Source organism: Saimiri boliviensis, chromosome 4, assembly GCF_048565385.1.
Source record: "Saimiri boliviensis isolate mSaiBol1 chromosome 4, mSaiBol1.pri, whole genome shotgun sequence".
Classification (NCBI taxonomy): domain Eukaryota; kingdom Metazoa; phylum Chordata; class Mammalia; order Primates; family Cebidae; genus Saimiri; species Saimiri boliviensis.
Window position 1 is genome coordinate 149,539,359 of NC_133452.1, and position 18,087 is coordinate 149,557,445.

Genomic DNA, 18,087 nt, shown 5'->3' on the forward strand with positions numbered 1-18,087 from the left:
CAGTTGGCTTATAAGCACTTCAGCCTTCTTGAATCTGCTCATTTTCTGAAACCTGATGATCATTTCCCCAACTTGTGTTGCTTGATAACTGATTTATGACTGTTCCCATGCTGCAGAGAAAGAATCTCCTTAGAGAGTATACCCATTAGTGCTGCTTACATTGCTTAGAACTTTTTTTTTTGCTTTGCTATTTATTTTTGTCAATTATTTATTAACAAATTAACAAAACAAGAAAACAAGTCAAAACAAAAATGATCAAAAGATAATCCTGATGAGGGGAGAATTATTATTTTTAAGTAAGATAGTCTTAAAAACACATTCCTGCTGTTAATTTTTTTTTTTTTTGAGATAAGAGTCTCTGGCACCAGGCTGGAGTGCAGTGGCATGATCTCTGCTCACTACACCCTCTGTTTCCTGGGTTCAAGTGATTCTCCTGCCTCAGGCATGTGCCACCACGCCCAGTTAATTTTTGTATTTTTGGTAGAGATGGGGTTTCACCATATTGGTCAGGATGGTCTCGACCTTGACCTCATGATCTGCTCGTCTTGGCCTCCCAAAGTACTGGGATTGCAGGCATGAGCCACCGCACCCAGCCCCTACTGTTAAATTTTATTAGGAACTCCCCATTTCTCCAACCATTGCTCCTGTCTGCCACACAACCTAGCATGCATGAGTGATTGTGCATGTGTACACACAGGATTTTAAAAATCTGGGCCAGTTTTCAATCACAAAGCAACCTAAACTCATTTTTAAATATCCAAAGGCAGACAATGTCTACTGCAGAAAGTGAACCTGTCTTATAATACCAACCCCAAAACATTTAAAAATATTTGGGGGTTCTATATTTTGCTGGACTTTTATTCTACAAGGAGAGAGATAAAAACGGGCTTGTACTGTATGTTCTTTTGCATTTGTTGCTTTGCATTTGGTTCACATCTTTGTGTATATCCTCTTTATTCTTTTTCACCAGTAGCACAGTATTCCAAAGTGTGACTGCCAAATGGTAATAAGGACCCTACTGATGGACTTTTGGATTGTGTTCATGTTTTCAATATCATGCTCAATTGCATTTCACATAGCCTTGAAAGAAAGAAATCTGTGCTAGGTTGAACTCAAACAGGGAGTGTTGGGCCAAGTAGCTCTTCTGTGCAATTAAGAAAGAAATTACTCAGCAGATAGAAAGTATAACATAGGAGAGGCTAACGCTTCTCTAACTGGGTTTTCAGGGAATAGCATTTGGGATGTGAAGCGAGGTACAAAGCATCTTTTCCCTGAGGAATTTTGTTTAATGATGCAACAGACACATCTCTCTCTACTAAATCATGCTTGCAGGAACCCACAAGGCCAGCCCCAGAATCACAGGCCTGCTCAGAGTAGGACACTACGAAGCTCTGCTGAAGTTTTCCTGTGCTGAAGCAAGCAGCGAGTAACATTGCCTTTGAAAAATGCTCTGACCAAAACCATTCTTTGCTCTGCTATGCTGAGCAGAGCTTTGTTTTACAATCAGGCTGTTATTCAAATGCTGGAGCAGATCCAAATTTGCTTTCCTGAGGAAAAGTCTGCCTTTGCCTGCAGCACGCACACACAGCCGGAGCGGGTGGGCTCTGGCCTGCCCGGCCTGCTGCCATCGGGGGGTGTGCAAAAGGGACCCCTGTCCTCCCAAGACCTGCGTTCGAGTCCAAAGCGTCTCCTCACAGACCCTCTACGTGCACACAGCTCTGCTCAAGCCACCCCTTCTTCCCCTCACTTGCCTCATGCTTTTCATTTTCTTTTTCTTTCTTTCTTTTTTTTTTTTTTTTGACGTGCAGTCTTGCTCTGTAGCCAGGCTGGAGTGCAGCGGCGCAATCTCGGCTCACTGCAACTTCTGCCTCCCGGGTTCAAGCGATTCTCCTGCCTCAGCCTCCTGAGTACCTGGGACTACAAGCACAAGCCACCACGCCAGCTAATATTTTTATTTTTAGCAGAGACGGGGTTTCACGATGTTGACCAGGATGGTCTCAATCTCTTGACCTCGTGCGTGATCTGCCCGCCTCAGCCTCCCAAAGTGCTGGGATTACAGGTGTGAGCCACCGTGCCTGGCCCTCCTCATGCTTTTCGATGTCCTTCCCATTCTACAAGGGCCATCCCAGCTTCACTTCCAAGCAGGCTTCCCTACTTACAGAGCACTTCTCTCCCTGCCTAGGAGCACCCTTCCCGCATGCTCACCCGGTGATCCACTCACTGGCTCACCCACTTGTTCCTTCAGCAGATGTTTCTCCAGCACCTCCCATGTGCCAGGAACACAGCAGAGAGCAAAACCAAGTCCAGTACCCACCCACGGAGCCAACTCTTCCGAGGAAGAAACAGATTGTGAGCCAGTCCGTCAGCCTGCACTGCATCAGGTGGTGTTGAGGACAGGTAACACGTGACAGAGGGGGCCCCGTGGCCATTTTGGGCAGCATGTGAGGGAGGGCTGCCAGGTAAGGTGACCTGTGGCCCAGAGCCAAATGAGGAAGGGGAGGGAGCCTTGCAGGGATCTCCCAGAAACTCCTTCCAGGCAGAGGGACTGTCAGTGCAAATGTCCAGTGTTGGGCACTTTCTTGGCCTTTTGGGGGAACATCAAAGAGCCCATTTAGCTTCTCCCTCCCTGAAGCCTCTGGTAATCCCGATCTTTTTACTGGCTTCATAATTTTACATTTTCCAGAATGTTCTAGTTAGAATTATACAATGTGCAGCTTTTTCATATTGGCTTCTTTCACTTAGCAACCTATTTAGATACTTTTTAAATGCAATTTTTATTTTACAAATGTATATGTTCTTTCTTCAACTCAAATGTAAGATTTTTGAGAGTAGTGGGGTGAAGGCTGTAGATAACAGGTGAGAAATCATGATAATGCTTTCTTAGAATAATTCCACTCTTTGAGGTACATCTATGTGCACTATGCATCTCTGTATCCTCCAACCGTTACCTAAAACTTTAATTGGATTATTACCCCTAGTCTGTGACATGCAAACATTCTAATTAAAGGCTGACACTTTCTTTCTTTTAAGAAAAACTTTAGCCGATGCATAGTAGGTATATATATTTATGGGTTATATGACATGTTTTGATACAGGTATGCAATGCATAATAATCACATCAGGGTAAATGGGGTCTCCATCACCTCAAGCATTTGTCCTCTTTATTACAAACAATCAGTTATAATCTTTTAGTTATTTTTAAAGGTACAATTAAATTATTTTCGACTGTAGTCATCCTGGTGTGCTAGCAAATACTAGGTTGTACTCACTCTTTCTATGATTTGTGCCCGTTAACTATGTTCCCCCCTCAACAATCCCCTCCCCACACTGCCCTTCCCGGCCTCTGATAACCATCCTTCTACTCTGTCTTTATGAGCTCAATTATTTTAATTTTTAGCTCCCACAAATAAGTGAGAACATGTGAAGTTTGTCCTTCTGTGCCTGGCTTACTTTACTTAACATAATGGCCTCTAGTTCCATCCCCGTTGTTGCAAATGACTGAATCTCATATACACTCCATGGCATATATATACCGTATTTTCTTTATCCATTTATTTGTTGATGGACACTTAGGTTTCTTCCAAATCTTGGCAGTTATGAATAGTGCTGCAATCGCTTTAATATGTTGATTTCCTTTCTTTTGGGTACATACGAGTGGGATTGCTGGATCATATGACCGCTTTATTTTTAGTTTTTTAAGGAACCTCCAGTCTGTTCTCCATAGCGGTTGTACTAATTTACATTCCCACCAACAGTGTATGAGGGTTTCCTTTTTTCCACATCCTCACCAGAATTTGTTATTGCCTGACTTTTGGATATAAGCCATTTTTAATGGGGTGAAATGATATCTCGTTGTAGTATTGACTTGCATTTCTCTAATGAGGATGATGTTGAGCACCTTTTCATATACCTACTTGCCATTTGTATTTTTTCTTTTGAGAAATAAGACTGACATTCTTTCAGGGCATAAATTAAAGAATGCGACCCTCCTCTGTCCATGGCCACATATATCATGTAAGAGCAGTTTAGCATAGATACTGCAATTCATTTTTTAAAATGGATTCTCGGTTCTAAACAACATAAATGAATGTCTTTATTTCTAATGCTTGTCTTTGCTTCAGACAAAAAACAAACAAACAAACAAACCCAAAACACAATGAAGAGGTCAATTAAGTAAAGCAGTTACTTAAAGCCAACAAAGAAACAAGCATCAGCAAGCAGTCCTGTCTTCCCAAATCATTTCTTTTGAAATCAAACACCTTCATTAAGTGGTTCTTTGAACTGTTTTGCCATAAAAATAAAAAAATTAAAACTTATGAAGAAACTGAAATAAGTATGTACAAAATGCCCTGGTGACTTTATTTTAAATACATTTGTGTGCAATTTGCTAATCCTCATTGTCATTTATAACTGAATTGTATGTGCTTTTGAAAGCTATGTAATGAATGACATGTTGTATATAAATGTTAAAATGTGTCTACAGTCGGTCATCATATAATTTAGATCTGAGGTCCTCAGTAGAAGATGAAATCCAAGAAGTCAGAACCTCTGTTGCTCTTTTCACTATATCCCAAAACCGTATGTATACGGGAGACTGGATTTGATTGACTTGAGTTGTATCTGCAGTGCTTCTTGAAGGTATGAAAACTAGGGCAAGTGTTTTTAATTACTCAGACCCCCACCCTTGAATATGTAAGCTCCTTGAGAATGGGGATTTTGTCTGGCTGGCTTTCCTGCTGAATCCCCAGCACCTAATATGGTGCCTGACCCAAACAGAGCCCTTAACAGATGCTCAATAAATGTTAGTAACTACTAAGTTATTTTCTGAAATGAGATACAGTCTCTGAGGTGTTTAATTTTATGTGTCAACTTGGCTAGGCCAAGGCACCCAGATATTGATCAAACATTTTTCTGGATGTCACTGTGAAGCTATATTTTTTTTAAAAGATAAGAGTACCATTTAAATCAGTAGTCTTTGAGTAAAACAAATGACCCTCCATAACATAGGTGAGCCTCTAATCAGTTGAAGGCCTTAATAGAAAAAAGAGCGACCTCCACAGAGCAAGAAGGAATTCAGCCAGCAGAGTGCCTTTGGACTCAAGTGGTAACATCAGCTTGTCCCTGATCTCCAGCCTGCCAGCCTGCCTTGCTGATTTTGGACTTGCCAGTCTCCATCACACACATACGTGTGCCTGTGCGTGCACACACACACACACACACACACACACACACACACACAATTGGTTCTGTTTGGAGAACCCTAATGAAGGTGTTTTATATATATATATATATATATATATATATATATATATATACACACACACACACACACACACATACAGACACACACAGAGGTTTATTTCATGCAGTTGGTTCACACTGACGGAGCACATACACATATTCTATTGGTTCTGTTTGTCTGGAGAACCCTAATACATCCACCTTACTCCTTTGCTCCCTCAATGTATCAACCAATATATGTCATTTGCCAGAGATCACTCTCACCCATCAAGACCTCACAACTACTAAAGCCAAACCAGTGATACAATCCCTGAAGTACACTCTTGACTTTAACGTCTCCACTCTGGTGGAGTGACAAAGAGCATTACCTCCTTAATGATTCAGGTCTTCTGTGATGCAAGGCACCTGCCCGAGGAACAGGTGCTGAGAGGATGCTGTTCTTGCTAAAGCCATATCCTGATAGTGTGACAGGAGGCACCAGCTTACTACTGTGCTTTGAGGGGAGAATGTTTCCCATGGTGAGGCTGGGCTGCTGAGAGTCTCACTTCCTCTAAATATTTCCACTCTTTACAAGTGAAGCTGTGGGTGGGGATTTCAGAGTCATGGAAACTAGTCAAAGGTTACTAAAGGTTCATGGACACTACTATTTGATGACTGTGTGTTAGCTGCATAGTCCCATATGCAATAAAAAAGGTGAATATAAAAAATACCTCAATGGGAAGCTGATAGATGAGCACTATGTGAAATTTAGTTGTCTTCAGGATCAAGCAAAGTGATGAACCCTCATGGAACCCAATCTGCTGGTCTGCTGGTCTGGGGAAGAATGCTTTTGTAAATTAAGTATTCATATAGAATCTTTCCCCAAGGGTTTATCTGGAGGGGAAGTGACAGTGAGAGCGAAAGCCTTAATTTGCTAGCAATCAGCACAGGCTGGACCAGACAAAAATGGTCTGTCCAGGGAGATTCCTTTTTTCTTTTTGTTTTTATGTTTTAATCTTGGGGAGTCACTTTAGCCCTTTCTCCCTCTTCCATTTAAGACCCCTCCCCTCCTTTAATGTCCCTCAGCTAAAACCTGTTTCTAACTTGAGGCAAAGCTTCACTTCTCTGCTCTAGTAGTTTGTGCATGAAACAGGGATAAATTTGGTGGCAACAGCGCCTTCCTGAAATCCTAACTCTGAACCATCATTTCTGTTAATGACTTATCACTGCCAACTAATAGAAATGATAGATTGTCCTACATTCATGCAATAGGATATTATACAGCGATGAAAATGAATCATCAGCATCTCTTGGCACCAGCGTGGATAATCCTCAGAAACATCATGCTGAACCTAAGAGCAAGTCTTGGAAGAATGCATATGTATGATTATATTTACTTACAGTCCCCAAACAGGAAGAAATTGACTATATGCAAATTGCATGTATACCTATGCATACATGCCTATGCGTACACTTAGACCTAGGAGTCCAATCAAAAAGTAAAGTAAGGGAATGACTAACAAAATTTTAAGACAATAATTAATTTTGTGTTGGGTGATATAATTTGGATGTTTGTCTCCTCCAAGTCTCATGCTAAAATGTGATCCCCAGTGTTAGAGGTGGGGCCCGGTAGGAGGTATTGGATCAGGGGGCGGATCCCTCATGAGTAGCTTGGTGCCATCCCTTTGATGGTGAGTGACTTTTCTCTCAGTTAATGCATACAAGATCTGGTTATTTAAAAGACTCTGGGACCCCCCCACTTCTATCTCTTTCTTCCTCTGTTGCTATGGCATATGCTGGCTCCTCCTTCACCTTCCACTACGGTTGTAACCTTCCTAAGACCTCACCAGCAGCAGATGCCAACACCATGCTTTCGGTACACCCTGTAGAACCATAAGCCAACTAACCCTTTTTTCTTTATAAATTACCCATCCTTGGGCATTTCTTTATAGTGATGCAAAACAGAATAACACAGACAGTTGGTACTGGGAAGTGGAGCGTTGCTATATCAAAACCTGAAAAATGTGGAAATACTTTGGAACTGAGTAATTGGCAGAGGCTGGAAGAGTTTAAAGGAGTCAGAAAAAGACAGAAAGTTCAGGGAAGTTTGGAACTTCTTAGAGATGGGTTAAATGGTTGTGACAAAAATACTGATACAGGTATGGACAGCGCAGTTCAGGCCGATGAGGTCTCAGATGGAAGTGAGAACACTTGGGAACTGGAGTAGGGTCATTCTTATTATGCCCTAACAAAGAACTTGGTTGCACTGTATTCACGCTCTAGGGGTCTGTGGAAGTTTGAATTTAAGAGTGATGACCCAGGATACCTGGTAGAAGAAATCTCTAAGCAGCAAAGCATTCAAGAGGTAACCTGGCTGTTTCCAGCAACCTAAATCAGATATGGGAGCAAAGAAGTGACTTAATATTGGAACTTATATTTAAAAGGGAAGCAGAGTGTAAAAGTTTGGAAAATTTGGACCCTGGCTCTATGGTAGAGAAAGAATCCAAGCAGGCTGTGAAACAATCACTTGCCAGAGCGATTAGCACGACTAAAAGGCAGCCAATATCTAAGACAAGGGAAAAAGGCTTCAAAGCATTTCAGAAATCTTGAGGACAGCCCCTTCCATCACAGGCCCAGAGGCTTAGGAGAAAAGAATGGTTTCAGGGACCAGGCCCAGGGCCCCATTGCCCTACTGAGCTTCAGACTCTGGCTTCAGCCTCAGCTCAAAGAGCCCAGGTACACTCTGGTGACAGTTCTGGAGGACACAAGCCATAAGCCTTAGTGGTTGCCATGTAGCGTTAAGTCTGCAGATGCTCAGAATGCAAGTGTGAACAAGGCTTGGTGGCTTCCACCTAGCTTCCAGAGGACGTATGGGAAAGCCTGGGTGCTCAGGCAGAAGCTTACTGCAGAGGCAGAGGCCCCACAGAAAAACTTTACTAGGGAAATGCCAGGGGAAATGTGGGGTTGGAGCTCCCACACAGTCTCCACCAGGGCACTGCCTAGCGGAGCTGCGGAAAGGGGGCTGCCACCCTTCAGCACCCAAAATAGTAGATTCACTGGCAGCTTGCACCCTTTGCATGGAAAAGCCACAAGCACTCAACTTACATCCGTGAGAGCAGCCATGTGGGCTGTAGCCTGCTGAGCCGCAGGGGCAGAGCTGCTCGAGGCCGTAGGAGTCTGCCTTTATACCACTGTGCCCTAAATGGAGGACACGGAGTCAAAAGAGATTATATCTTGGACCTTTAAGATTTAATGACTACCCTACCGGGTTTCGGACTTGTGCGGAGCCTCTACAATATTTCTTTTGGCCAATTTCTCCCGTTTGGAATGATAATGTTTGCCCAATATCTGTACCACCATTGTATCTTGGAAGTAACTAACTTGTTTTGATTTTAGAGTCTCAAAGGTAGAGGGGTTTGAGTCTTAGATGAGACAGGACTTTGACTTGATGCTAGAATCATTTTAGACTTTTGGAGACTATTGGGAGAAGGTGATTGTATTTTGTAATGTGAGAAGGATATGAGACTTGGGAAGCCAGGGGAAGAATGACATAGTTTGAATGATTGTCCCCTCCAAATCTCATGTTGAAATGTGATCCCCAATGTTGGAGGTGGGATCTATGGGAGGTATTGGAGCATGGGAGTGGGTGCCTTAGGAATGGACTAACGCCATCCCCTTGGTGATGAGTGACTTCTCCTTCAGTTAGTTCACATGGGATCTGGTTGTTTAGGCCAGGTGCGGTGGCTCACGCCTGTAATCCCAGCGCTTTGAGGGGCTGAGGTGGGTGCATCACCTGAGGTCAAAATTTCAAGACCAGCCTGGCCAATATGGCAAAACTCCAGAGCTACTAAAAACACAAAAATTAGTTGTGTGTGGTGGTGCATGCCTGTAATCCCAGCTACTCAGGAGGCTGAGGCAGGAGAATCGCTTGAACCCTGGAGGTGGAGGTTGCAGAGAGCCAAGATTGCACCAATGCACTGCAGCCTGAATGGCAGAGTGAGACACCATCTCAAAAAAAGAAAAAAGAAAAAAAAGAAAAAAGAGACCTGGTTGTTTAGAATAGTGTGGCACCTCCCACCTTTCTTTCTTGCTCCCACTCTTGCTGTGTGATGCTGGCTCCCTCTTCATCTTTCGCCATAAGCTTTCTGTAAGCTTCCAGAGGCCTCACCAGAAGCAGATGCCAGCACCATGCTTCCTATACAGCCTGCAGAACCATGAGCCAATTAAATCTTTTTTCTTTGCAAATTACCTAGCCTCAGATATTTATAGCCACACAAACATAGACTAACCCAGTGGGCATTGGGGGATATGGATACAACTGGTTAGGGGCGCACAGCAGGCGTTCAGGGTTGGGAAGTGAGGCGGCATGTAGATATGTATTTATGTTTGTATTCCTATCATTATTTAGAATATACAGAATAGGTGCGGTGGCTTGTGCCTGTAATCACAGCACTTTGGAAAGCCGAGGCAGGTGGATCTTGAGGCCAGGAGATCGAGACCATCCTGGCCAACACAGTGAAACCCTGTCTCTACTAAAAATACAAAAATTAACTGGGGATGGGGGCATGCATCTGTAGTCCCAGCTACTTGGGAGGCTGAGGCAGGAGAATCACTTGAACCTGGGAGGCAGAGCCTGCAGTGAGTCAAGATCTCGCCATTGCACTCCAGCCTGGGCAACAGAGCGAGACTGTCTCAAGAAAAAAAAATACAGATACCTCATATATACTTTCTGGTAGTATAAAATGTTTCACAATATTTTAAAAATTTCTCAAGCTAAATTTATCTAAATTATTCACCCTCATTTATCTCTTTCCTTGGAAAGCGGAGGGTTTTGCAGCTGTTTAAAAAAAATTCTCATTCTTTGACCTCCTAAGTGAATTATAGACCTTCATGAACCAGAGCTTCGACTCTGATGCAAAAGTGAAAAGGAATGTGGATGAACAGATACTTCTGCCCGACCCCTTGGCTCCCACTGCTGAGTTACGTTGGTGCCCCATGGATTCTTACTTAGGGTGGAACTACCATACAGTGGAACTTGGGTTGTACCCATTTTTAGTAGTCTATACTAACCTGCATCACTGCTGGGACATTTGGGAGCTATTGTGGGCAAAGTGAAGTTGTGTATGTTGAAGACCAAAAAAGGCTGTGGCTAAGAAGGGCAGCTTGGACCCCTGCTTCCTGGGACATCCACACAATTCTGGCCTGGTGGCACACACTGGGCAGGCCCTGGATGGAAGGCACTGGGAGATGCAGCTGTGCCCTTGAGGAGCCAGTGCTCTGGTGGGACTTTCCTAGTCTTCTTTTAGTCAAACCCCATTTTCCAGGGTTTTGCCATATTCTGTGTGCTGTCAGGACTGTCAGCAACAAGTTTTTCTTTAAATTAACTCACTTTTGAGCAGGGCACGGTGGCTGATGCCTATAATTGGGAAGCTAAGGTGGGAAGATCACCTGAGTTCAAGAGTTCGAGACCAGCTTGGCCAATATGACGAAACCCCACCTCTACTAAAAACACAAAAATTAGCCAGGTGCAGTGGTGCACAACTGTAGTCTCAGCTACTTGGGAGGCTGAGGCAGGAGGATCGTTTGAACCCAGGAGGCAGAAGTTGCAGTGAGGTCGCACTGTACTCTAGCTTGGGTGACAGAGTGAGACTCCGTCTCAAAAAAAAAAAAAAAAATATATATATATATATATATATATATATACACATATATATAAATTAACTCACTTTTAAAAAACTCAAAGACATTTATATTTTAAAAGAAATGTTTATACTACTCTTACAAATAAAAAAAAAACAGGGCCATTGTGATTTAATATAAGGTAATCATAAAAAGTAAAAACAGGAAAATTAAACCATGCTATTAATTTATAGCTAGCTCCCATTGCCTGCTGATTGCTCCTAGCCTCAGGACAACTTTCTCTTTGTTAAAAAGACGAGGAGCCAAGAATTAGAGGTTTTAAGATCAGGCTCAATGTGATTTAATGCTCTGTCTTTGCATCTTATACATATAAAATTCTCCTATTTGTGTTTCACACTTCAGAAATCTTGACTGAATGAGTCGTGATGGTGACAGATAAGCAGGAAGAAGTGAAGGTCATTTGCAGTAGGACGCATCTTCGTGCTGTGCAGGTTTGCATGGAGACATGTCTAAGGTGCTCTCCCTGAGCTGTGCCTGTGCCCTCCAAGCTGAATCCAGAAGAAGAGGAGGAGGACCCTCCCCGACCACAACCCTTGAATGGATATGTGGGAAATCAAAATGCAGAGTCTGAGGCCAAATGGAGAGAGAGCTGATCATTGGAGAACAGAGTACTAAGCTCTTTAAGTACCTAGAGCAGGGGGTGGCTGGCGGGCTTAGCTTGGGTTTCCCCAGAAGCAGACGTGGATGCAGAGTTCCAGGACATGTAGTTTAAGAAATGATCCCAGGAAGAATGGATGGGGAGTGAAGGAGTGCCCTGGGAAGGAGAGAAGCCATAAAGGGGCCCGCCACCGTGGGCCACTGGAGCTTGAGCCCATGTAGATTCTTCCACTCAGGACTGAGGGAGCTGGCATATGTATAGCCCATGAAGAGTTCATTTCTGGGCATTTTCATCTGTCGTTTGGGCAATTATAGTTGGCTCTATGTGGCCTGGAGAAAGCCCTCAGCTCGTGAGATACAGACTCAGGTTGTCAGCAGCCAGCCCCGTCACAGTGAGGCCTGAAGGAGGGAGGCAGGACACTGCCGACTGCCGACACCCATGTCTGCCAGATGCTTCAGCACTTGCTATCCAATCGAATCCTTACCACAGCCATTCAAGATAGCTCTTTCCCCTTATTTACATGCAGAGGAAGAGGCACTGGGAATTGCATCATTCAACCCATACCATCTGTCCTCTCCTACACCTCTGCTTGAATCTTTCTAGTCTTCTCTATCTTCTTCTTTTCTTTTCTTTTTCTTTTCTTTTCTTTTTTTTTTTTGAGGCAGTGTCTCACTCTGTCACCCAAGCTGAAATGCAGAGGTGCAATCATAGCTCACTGCAGCCTCGACCTCCCAGGCTCAAGCAATTCTCCCACCTTAGCCTCCTGCAGAGCAGGGACTACAGGCATGTGCCACCATGCCCAGCTATCTTGTTTAAGTATTGACTTACAAAGTGACAGCCACTAACTAACTGTTAAATAAATTTACCGATTAACAAGAAATGGTGGAGCACTAGTTAAACACCGATTTCATATCTTTTCTTTTCCACCAACTCCACTTTCCCCATTCTTAGAACAGGAATGTCCTTGAAAGCAACCAAGCTTGGAAGAAAACAGAAACAAGGGAGAAAACTATTTGGGTGATTCCCAGGATTCTGTCATGGACAATTGCGCTTCACACCCCAGTTCTGGGTGGGAAACCAGCTTCTGGGCAGGGGAAGAAGGGACTCCCCGAGCAGGAGTTTAAATGACTAGAGAGCCTACTCTCACTAACACAAGCACAGAGAAAAGATTAGTGGCTGATCTCTGCATAGCTTGGAACTACATATAACCCTTTCAGAACAGCCCTCCCCTTTATGATTGTAGACGGTCTTTATTTTGAAATAATTTCAGCAAGATAAAAAGGTTGCCTCAAGTCCTCTGTGGAAGAAAGGTAATTGAATGAATGTATGAATGAATGGGTTAAGTGAAAGAATAGCCATAGAGAAAAGTAAGGACGGAGCTGTGGCCGGCCCACTATGGACAGGGAGAACACAATGTGCTGTCACTTGTCCCCAGTCCCTTGGAGATGACGCTAATGACTACAGGGCTAGGACACACACATAATCCAATTCCCAGTCACCATTTTTCACCACCCAGGACACACGCCCAAAGAGGATGAAAAGGACATAAATGATTCTAATCCACTAGGAAGAATAAGTGACGGTCCACACTTCGAAGTATTCAAATAACTCAGGAAAAGTAAAAGCTTAGTTGCTGTCAGGTAAGCTCTCTGATGACAGTAGGAAGAGGGAGGGGCTGTGTACTTACACACCAGGAAGCATCTACCCAGAGCAATTTCAAAAGTAGAAATCATGTGAGTTTTAACATTGCACTAAAACCAGCGCCTCCAGGTCAACTTGGAGACCTGGAGTCACTCATTCCTCTTTTGGGGCCTGTTGAGATCCTCCCTGCCCCAGTTGAGGGGTGTTTACAGTGGGGAAACTCCACCAGATGTCTGACACCAACTCAGGAAGTAGGAGCCTGAGTGAGTCCGTTCTCCCCCACAGGCCACAGCAAGTGGCTGAGAACTCACCCAACGGCAGGATGGCACCATTGGTGGATCATCTTTCCTCCCTGACGCTCTGGCCCTCTCTCTGGGCAGGCAGAGGGCAGGTGACAGCTAGTCCTGCTGCATGCTCATGCTTTCCTCTCCATGCAGCTGGCGGACTCGCTTCTAAAGGCAGCCGTAAGCATTTCCCTCCTGAGCAACCACACACATCGAATGTGAGTGGTGTATATATGCGTGTGTCTCTCCTTCCGGTTGCTGTGAAGTCATGTTGTCTTGGTTCATTTCCTCTCTGTGCCTCTTGTTTTTTTCTCTGTCATACTTTCTGATTCGCTGAGGACGCTTTGTAGTTTAGGGAAAGGTAAGAAAGCTTGTTCTAATCTGGCCTCTTTGCTATTTTTAGAAAGATAGATGATCTTTAAATTAGTATTGCAATGAAATTTGTCAAAATGTATTTTTCTAAGTGGCATAAGCTCCCTTCTAGGCTCCACTGAGGGAAAATTAGGCTATTTCCAAGCCAAATGAATTGGGATTTTATGGTGTTATGGACTTTGTATGTTGCAAAGGGTTTCACCACTAATTGACACAAAACACTAGGTATTTATTGAACTTGTACACTGAAATAGACACCATGCTAGGGGCCAGGTGCTCAAAGAGTTTCCTACTTACAATGTGGCATAGAAGCCTAGATATGTGCATGTGCAACGGAATTTGAAAGTCCAAACCCTTTGTCTTCTTCATTCTGTGCTTCTGAGTAGCAGACAAGTGGTTCTGAGACAAGGCCCCTGGGTTTGAATTATGACTCTGCTCTTTAAACATTTCTGGCCTTTCTGTGCCACAGCCTCCTCATCCATGAAATGGGAGCAGTCATAGGATTGTTGTGAGAATGAAGTGAATTGGTACATGTAAAGCACTCCAAGGGTGTGTGGCACAAATAGAGTAAGCACAATGTAAGTGTTTGCTGTGATCGTTAGTGGCAACTTCGTATGATGATCCGCTGAGATCTTTGCTTTTTTCCTACCCTTCCTCGTTTTCCACTCCTTGCTTGTGCCTAGTAAATGACTTGGGGACATAGAGGGTTGAGAGGAAAGAGAGAGGGAGATGGTTTGAATAATGGATGTTCCCCAAATGATCCTGTGGTGCCTGATGTTTCTGCTCTTACTTCTTCCTGCTCCATCATCAAGGCAAAGAAAGGGCTGCCCTTGGTCACACCTGTCAGACTCAGCTCATGTTGTATGTTGCACTCTTGTGGCATCTCTTTTGTTGCTGTTTTGTTTCGTTTTAATACTCTGCAAGAATCTCTGAAATTCAGATCCATGTCACTTATTTTTACATGTTTGAGCTGGTTCAAATCTTGCTAAAGAATATTCTGCTCATACAAAGACGCCACACTTAAACAAACAAAGCAGTATACACTCAGCTCAGTACCAGATCTTATGAACCAGGTCTTATGAATAAGTCAGTAACAAGAACATCGATATTAATAATCACACATACACTGTACTTGTTAAGGGCAATTAACAATATTCATCAGGGTATGCTTTTATGCTTCCTTTCTCTCTCTCCTTACAAAACCGTTCTTGAGTACATGCCGTGTATTCACACGGTTCCAGATCTGAGCTAGAATTATTCTACTCTCAAGTGTTTATTTTACAGTACAGAATATTTATTATAAATTGATGGAAGTAGAGAAGTCTGGATAGTACCTATTTTATTAAAATGTCCTTCTATGCATTTCTCATTATACCATATCAAATAAGGAATTATTCTTTTCATTAGGCATTTAATTAGCATAAATTTAAATGTACAAATAAGAAAAGAATAACTGACAATTTTATAGTATGATTTGACTATTAATGCCATCAAATTGTCTGCATAAGCCAGTGACACTCTAGAGATACTGAAAGTACTAAGCTTGGGCTCCTTTTACGTAAAATACTTGAGATGAACAACTTGATTATCCTGAACTCTATTCTTTCATCTACATCCTGTGGCTTCATTTCCCATTTTGAGATTCCTGGACCTCCCACTGCTGAGTTTTTCAGAACAGAAAAAGAACATGTCTTTCAAGGCAAACTAAGGAACTGAGACTTTGTCCAAAACCAGATCAGACTTATTTTAGACACAGAAGTTAAATATTTTTCCCATTTGCAAAGATGCCGGTTTTCTATGTCTGTTTTCCTACTTACAATGTTAGATTTTCTTCATCTTCTTCTTTTTTGGTTTGTTTTCCTTTCTTTCTGGTAGGTAGCAGGTTACGCTGCATGTCAACATTTTGACAAACCACAGATGACTGGCCAAAGGCAAACAACTTTACTTTCTCATCACTCTATCCAATGAACCCGGGGCTTACATTTTCATCTTCATTTCAGCAAGCTTCTTGGCTGCTTTAATTAGCTCCTTCATGCTATCTCAGTTAGCTGGAATCTTGGTTTGCACCACAAAATGCTTTATAACTACCTGTGAAGCAGTGGCCAAACCCCAGGCAACTGTTTTGAATTTGTCATGGAGGTCTGGTCCAAGGAGCAGCTGTTGTATGGAGTGGAGGCTGAGGGTGGGGGAAGGAAAAGTGAGGAGAATTTGAGAAGACTCAGAGGTTGAAAAATCTACAGGCAAAGTGTGTGTGCATGTGTGCGTGTGTGCGCGTGTTTGTGTGCATGTGTATGTGCACGTGTGTGTGTGCATGCCTGCACGTGTGTGTATTTATGATTCCATTTGCTTGACTCACTCCCCTCCATGCTGGAAGACAGTATGAGCCATGGGGAATCAACTGCCCGCTGAGGAATTTAAATGAAAATGCTCAAGGGTTGGTCTGGCAAATTTTAAGAGCAAAGTTGTCTAGTATTATAATGGATGCCTCCTTTCTTCTTGGGAATAGGAGTCTGTCTTGTGGTTTTCATTTTTATACGAGGAAATCAGAGCTCAAAAAGATGCTGTTCATTTTTTCCCATTAATTAACTATTGCACACCTATGAAGTCTCCTGAGATTTCTTGGGCATTTTCGGTACCTCAGTCCGCAGGACACCCTCCAGAAACCTGTAGCTCAGTGGGAGATAAGCCAGCAAGATAACTGTTTCAGTTAATTAGTTCATTCATGATTTTAAAAGCATTATTTAACATGTGCTAAAATAAATTAAAAAGAAATGAGAATCAGTTTCTCCCCTAAAGGAGATGACAGTCTGGAAGGCATGGAAGAATGAGCCTTATTCACCTTCCCCTTCTGCTCTCTTGCCCTTATACAGCCTCCTTTCCTCGCTACCCTAACAGGACACCTTTGTCTTTTGCCTCTCTGTTCTCCCAGTCCCTCAGCCAAGTCCTGGGCTCTCTAGCCCTCCCGCATTGCCAGAACTCCACAACTAGCTATTTCAGCAATGTGCATGATGTTGATTTCCTTGTTCTTGTTCTTCACGATGTTCACTGTGCCCATGTCCATCCCTGAGGGGAAGGCCAGTCCACTTTCTCTCATGCACCAGAGCTATCCAGACCCACTGGGGAATGTTAATAAAGGCAACTTGTTTCCTTGCAAATTCTCCCCAACAGCCCTAACTGAGGCCCTTCTGCTGCTCAAGAATTTTCCTTCTCATCTCCTGCTGTCTGTCAGGTCCCCTGTGGTATCCTTTCCAGACTTTTCTCATGCTCCGAAAGCTCTGAGCCTAGCCCTTGCCTCCTGTCATGCCTAGGGTAAGGTCTCCTGATGGGAGGAGCTCTTTCAGGAAGCCTCGTGATCCCATCAATTTCACCATTTCTTCCATACTGTTCCCCATTCTCTGCTCATTCTTCAATCCTTTGAATTACAGTTTCGAGCACCACCACCCAATTAATAATGATAGTTATAGCTACCATTTTAAACTCATATCAGCAGGAGGCAAACAGCATTGACAATGACGAAACCATTCTTCTAATCACAGAACAGCTGTTTGAGGAAACACCTAGAACACACCTAGAAGAGCAAAAGGAAGAAAGACTCTGAACACTTTTAAAGACAGAAGTCACGGCAAATTGAAAAGATTCTGACTTATCGGAAGCACTCATCACATTTAGGAATCCAGCAAGCACGTATTTCTCCATGGTTTGCACCCTGAGTGCCTTCCCTTCCACTAGTTAATAACCATCTTCGGCTTCTCAAAAAATACTGGGTAAAACCTTCTTAGTGCTACTTTTTTTTATGATTTTAAATAAATTTTAAAAATCTAGAAGTAATAAATTTATCTTGTAAAGAATTAACATTGCAGATAAAGTTCTCCAAAGTGTCTTTGCCCCTCAGCCCTGGTTTGGGTTTCTCCCTTGCTTTGCCCACGGGGAACCTCCACTATCTGTGTGAGGTACATTTCTACTAAGACATTCCAGGCATTCATATAAATATATGTCACCATTGTCAATTTGCAGTTGTGCTCACGTGTGCCCTTGCCCTTGAGCGTGTATGCACACACAAATAGAACCTGAGACTGAAACTGTCATACTGTATTACCTCGGTTTCTGGGGGAACTGTATAAACTGCTGTTCTGGTTTCACATGAAATAGCAACTTGCAAACAACATGTTATTCACAAGACCATAAAAAACAAAACTGCATTGCTGCTTTAGATGGTCGAAGAGATGAGGCTCCTCAGTTTATTTGAAATTTGTCCATTTGTTTTCTAAATAT

General features: G+C 43.1%; 1 protein-coding gene across 1 annotated transcript in view; it reads right to left on the reverse strand.

Moving 5' to 3' along the window:
• Window positions 1-17,383, reverse strand: part of NEDD9 (neural precursor cell expressed, developmentally down-regulated 9) — a 199,453-nt gene extending 182,070 nt beyond the window's left edge. Inside the window, exon 1 of the mRNA XM_010338051.2 lies at window positions 13,471-17,383. The gene's annotated coding sequence lies outside the window, so the exon portion shown is untranslated. The remainder of the gene's footprint in view (window positions 1-13,470) is intronic.
• Window positions 17,384-18,087: the final 704 nt, after the last annotated feature.